Below are 6,000 nucleotides of genomic sequence, written 5' to 3' on the forward strand. Positions count from 1 at the left end.
GCTGTGGGAACTCTATAGGCCTAGTTCAGCCTTCTTGTTAATAGTTATCACGTTGAAGTGTCCTGCTGTCTGCTGCTCAGCGTGACCAACAGTTTGGGAGACCAGAGTAGGTGGAAGGAATCCGGTTTATTTAAGGCCAGCCCTTAAAAGGAGAGGGGCTTCTTTCTACCTCAGATCTCTATATTGGAACAGGGGCACTCAGAGGCCCGAAAGGCTTTTACAAGAGAAGAAGTTTGTAGAGTGAGCAGGAGCACTACCCACTCGTGAGATCTTTGATTTCCAGGTGTGTGTCCCTTCTCTGACCAGATCTTTGTAAGAGACTTAACCTCCTGCAGCTATTTAAAGAAAATCTATGGAAGGACTTCTCTTCAGCAAAAAGAATTTTGTAGGGGCAGAGTGCAAAAGAGGGGGAGAAAGGGCCAATTTCAAAGATTCTCTGTGACGCTACATGTTTGCATATAGTGTCTTGAAAATACATCCAACAATGTCTCAGACTCACCCAACTCTTACAGTGGCCATGTTTATGATGCTCAAAGCTAACGGGACACCAACACCAAAGTTAGAAGGCCTTGGTATGTCCAACATAACACGACAAAATTTTATTGAGCACCTGCTATGTTATAACGAGCACAGTGCTAGTGCCAAGTGTACGATAATAAGCTAATAACTCATTTCTTTGTTCACATGGAGCTGCGGTTCAAATGGAAGAGAATGGTGAGTTCAGAGGTGATTCTAATGTGGATGCCAAATGCTTTAATTGGAAGATAAGTGGTGAAATAGTTGTTATAAGAGCTCAAGGAAGGTCTTAGGCAGTCAGCTTCTCAGAGAGAATAATGTCCAAGCTGACCTACACATGATAATTTAGAGTAAAGAAAGGCTGTCAAGGAAGAGAATACTCAGGAGGAAGATACTGTTTTTTATGCTATGGAATAAGATGAATTGAAATGTCTCCAGCCTATCTCATAAAGAAACAAAACCCATGTCATTTAAGAACAGGGTATTTTTCTCTTTTTAATTCTTTATCAATCCTTTTCATGCCTTATGAGGAAAACAGTAGTTCTTTGCTCCTCAAATGGGAATCTTCACTTTGCTTATTAGGCAATTTATGAACCTGAAGTAAATAAACTACATGGTAAAACTTTAGAGTCTTGGGAAGACCTTCAACCCTAAAATTTTGGCTGACTTGTTCATAAATGTTTTTAAGTGTACTGGTAAGACTTAATATGTCACTACACACATGCAAAAAATAAAGAGCACATATATAGGAACAAATAAAAGAAGGTTTAAAAGAAACTCCCAGGACACCAGAGAGGAATAATAAAAACAATAGCAGTAATATTAATGAAATGTTTGCTCTGCATGGGCACTTTTCCCCAAATCACTACGTCTGTTAAACCAACTAGTTCACACAAAGGTAGGTTCTACTGATAGGTCTTTTTTATAGATGAGTCATTGAAGGTACAGTTAATTTGCCCAAGGTCATATAACTAACAAGCGTAGAGACAGGATTTGAACTCAGGCAGTCTGACCCTGAGTCTAGGAGCAATGCCAGCCAATTACAGCAAAGCCAGGCACCAACTTTGCCTTGTAGCTGATCCTGTGTGGGCCAGAGCGGAACTAGCTACATAAAATTTTATCAGATATACAAAGCAACACAATTCTTTCTCTATCTGTTAAATCCTGAAGGCTGTGTAGGGGGAAGACAAAGGCTTTTATCTCTGCTCTCTGAAGGTTGACTAATGAGTCTATGAAATAAACTGGCAATACATTAACAGGAGATAAGCTGTTTTAACTATATTGATATGCACAGAAGTCTCAGAAAATGTAAGGCTCAGAGGAGAACCATACAATTGAAGTTTATATAGCATGAAGGAATAGGGACTTGGGGCTATCCTCCTATCCCCCCACAAGCTAGAGAAGAGGAGTGAGGAAAGGAAATGAACAGCAACAAAGGTCTGGTCATGCAGATAAGGAATATGTCAGGTAATCAAACTCTCTGGATCAGCCCTGAGAAGAATGGGTGACAGCTTCCTCTGCTGTGACATTTGGTCAGATAAAGAAACTAGAAGGAAAACACTCCTCCCTGCATTTGCAGGTCCTCAAGTGCTCTCAGTTTGAAGCAACCTACATATCGAAATGACATACTTGGAGTATCACCTTCTAAACTCGGTGATAGCTATTGCATTGCTGAGACCAAATACCCGATCCCCACAGCTTGAGGGAGGAGAGGTTTATTTCGGCTCACAGTCTCAGAGGTTTCAGTCCATGGTCAGCTAGCTCCAGGCAGCAGCATCATGGGAAAGAGCATGGAAGATCAAAGCTTCTCCTTTCATGCTAAGAAGCAGAGCATAAGGGAAGAGCTCAAGAGACAAGCACACCCTCCAAAGGCACACCCTAGTGACCTGCACCCTCTAACTGGACCCCTACTCCTAGCTGCACATGGAGCTATGACTGTCAGTGGATCAATCTACTGATAAGTACAGCACACACACATGCTCCATCCAGTCATCTCTTCAAGAGTTTCTTATCCACTCAAGTTGACAATTCAGATTAATTGGCACAAGCTCCAACAGACCTCTCCCCAATGTCTTGAACTATGTTATTTATTTTGAACAACCCAAAAATTCTTTCAGAGAAAAGAATAATTTGGAGTCATTGGGACTGTTTCCTTAACAATTCTGTAGTTAGGGATGGGGGTGTAGCTCAGTGATAAAGCCCTTGCCTGGCATGCATGAGGCTCTGAGTTCCATTCCCATCACAGGAACAGAAAAAAGATTAAGAAAACCATGCTTGTGTTCGATTCACCCAATTCCTGACACAAACTGGCTGAGGTTGCTTTTCTGAGGAAAACGCACAACCATCCTAAGCCATTCATATGTCTTTATTTAGAAGAATTAACCTGGTTGGATATACTATGGAAAAGTCACCTTTAAATAATTTGTACACCCCTCAAAAAATTATTTTAAGAAAAAGTTTAAAATATCCTCCTCTTCTTTGATAAAAGCTCTAAGTGAAAGATTTACTTACCGATAGGAAAATAGAGCCATTCGTTTTTGTTGTTGTTTTGCCTTTGAAGAACCAGTTACAGGCCCTATGTCGCTACATGAACAAAATGCTGCAGGTCTAAAGTAATGAGAAGTATAAATTGCCTCTACCACCCCTTTTTACATCACATTCAGTATCACTGTATTAATTAGGAAAGAAAGAATCTGGAGAAAAAGTTTTTAAGACTATTTCAGTTTATTTTTGTCTGTCAGTAACACAAACCTCTCCTCGCCACGGCTGAACCAAGAACATGGGTTCTGGTTGACGGGCACGTCGAGGTTGTGCACTCACTTTCACACTGTATGGGTCTTTATTCCCTTCTGTGTATTTAGCTAAAAATACATATTGCTATAATGTTTTCAGCTAATAGCTATAAAAAGAAAAAAACCCTACATTGAAGAATACCTCACGAACTTTCTCGTTCTGAGAGCTCTCAGATCCTCGTTTCCATTTTTCCCAAACAGATCAAAGCTGGTGAGAAGTGCTCAGGAAAGGACTGGGTAAACATTGTTTGTTTAAAATAATTGAGCCTCTCTGATAACATTAAATAACTCCTGCAGAACTGGTAGAGCCTTCTTTTCCAGATAAACAGCTGTGAGGGCTGGAAGAGAAGCTGCACAATTGCCCATTATCGGTTGATTTTACGGAGCCTGTATCCTAAAGACCAAGGCAGCGCTGAAGCCTGCAGGTTGGCATTGTTCTAGAAACCAGTTTCAATAATTTCACAGCCCAATGTGATTCTTCCTTGCAGATATTTTATTAAGAACAAAGGCTTTCATAACACTTAGTAGAATTCCTTAGCAATTAAAAGGGAAACAAATAACAAAAACTTTTATTTTTAGGAAGTTTCAACAAGAGTTAAAAACAGTTTTGTAAATCTGAGAGGTCTGTGTGTTTGTCCATTTTAAATTAGTCTAATCATAATCATAGATGCCCGCAAACATTACCACAAATTCATACAATTGTATTGTTAAACCATCCCGGAACATTAGCCCTCAAAATACTAATAAGTTCCATATTAGTAAAATTGTGTTTCAAGATATTTCATCTCAACTCTACCCTCTTGTTCTCTTAACCCACCCTAAATTGTCAATCATGAGTGCTAAAGTTTGATTAAGTTGCTTCAATAGGTTCCTAGGATAAAGACTTGGTGGTCAGGTTGGTGCTACTAGAAGGTGTTAGAAATCTTTACAGGTGGGGCATAAAGGGAGATCTCAGGTCATGGGTGGCACGCCCTCAGAGGGGACTGTGGGATACCTATCTATTCCTCTCCTCTCTTTGCCTCCTGGTAGCTATGAGGCTAGAAGCTTCCTCCACCATGTGCTTCCACCACCATGTAATGACTCATCACAGGCACAACAGCAACACAGCCAAATGACCATAGACTACACCTCAAAACTGTGAGCCAAAATAAAACCTTTCTGTTCATAAATTGATCTACCTCAGATATTTGTTACAGTAATGGAAAACTGACTAATACAGTAGGCATTCTGAATATCTCCATTGGTCTTGAAATTTTTATATATTGACTTTAAAAATTTAAATATTCATTCTTTTCACATATACTGGTTGATGTTCTGTCTTGGAAATAAGCAGCTCAAAGAACCAGTACTATGGGAACACAATGTTTACCCCAATTTTTAAATTAAAAAATGACATATTTATGAAACAGTAGATTTGGGGAGCAAAAAATGATAAATACCACATTCTAAAACAAAACCCAGCTGTTATTTTCATCACTATTCACTGTCCTTAATGAGAAAAAAAAACTCTTTCTGACATAACTTAGGCTTAGCTATAAAATAGGCATTCTAGAGAAATAAATATTTCACTAGGCATAGTGGCACAGACTTGTAATCTAAGCACTTGGGAAGCTGGGGCAGGAGGACTGCTGTGAGTTCAAAATGAGCCCAAACCACAGAGGGAGATGCTGTCTCAAAATTAAAATTAAATTCAAAATTTCAATATCTATGAAGGTCACTAAAACTTTTATTCTGATGTTAAACATTGAAACATTAAGATAAACACTTGAGCTCATTTGTATTTGCAGCTTCCAAATAGGAATTGTTATACAAATAATACAAGCAATGCACTTCCTTTCTGGTAGCAGGTATTTATTCATATACACTGATGTCCCCCTCTGAATAGAAGAGACTAAGATAGAATTGTCACATCCCAAATATATGTACATAGTTCATTTAAAGTAGCGTATTTCTCGTGGCTGTTTTTCTTTTAATAAGCAAGACAGTTTGAGGTCATGCTGCATCTTCAAAATTTCAGAGATGTAAATGTATCACACCAAAAGTAGTTGAATTCAAGTGGCTCATTACTGAAGATCAAGGGGTCAAATTCATTCAAGCAATAACAAACAACTCTGATTGAATGCCACTATTTTTAGTTCAGGTTCTTTTCTTATTTAAAGAGCTGAGCTTCTTTCAGACCAATTCAGTCCTTTTCCTCAAACTACTTATATGAGTGGCTATAACTTTTTAATGCAAAAACTATGTGTATACTACATCTATTCATTAACAATCAGTATCAAAGGATGCTAAACATTGATTTTTCCATTTAGATAAAAATCCAAGATACTGTAAAAAGATTGTGCTCCCTCTGACTTCCTTTAAGAATAAGAACAGGGGTACCAAAAAAAAAAAAAAAAAAAAGGTAAGAAGAACAGGACCCTGGCATGGTCCGTGCCTGTAATCCCAGCATTCTGAGAGGCTGAAGCAGGAGGATCACAGGTTCCAACCCAGCCTAGGCTATTCAGCAACTTAGTAAGAATTTCCTCCCATTCTCATAAAAAATGAGAGAAATAAATTTTAAAAGGGCTGGAAATTTAGCTCAGTGTGAAGGTCCTGGAGTCAATCCCCCCTACTAAAAAAAAAAAAAAGAGAGAGAGAGATGTGGTTTAGAGACGGAGGACTAGCCTACCCTGTGTGAGGCCTGAGTTCAATC

Source organism: Chinchilla lanigera, unplaced genomic scaffold (assembly GCF_000276665.1).
Source record: "Chinchilla lanigera isolate Chin_1 unplaced genomic scaffold, ChiLan1.0 scaffold00004, whole genome shotgun sequence".
NCBI classification, from domain to species: domain Eukaryota; kingdom Metazoa; phylum Chordata; class Mammalia; order Rodentia; family Chinchillidae; genus Chinchilla; species Chinchilla lanigera.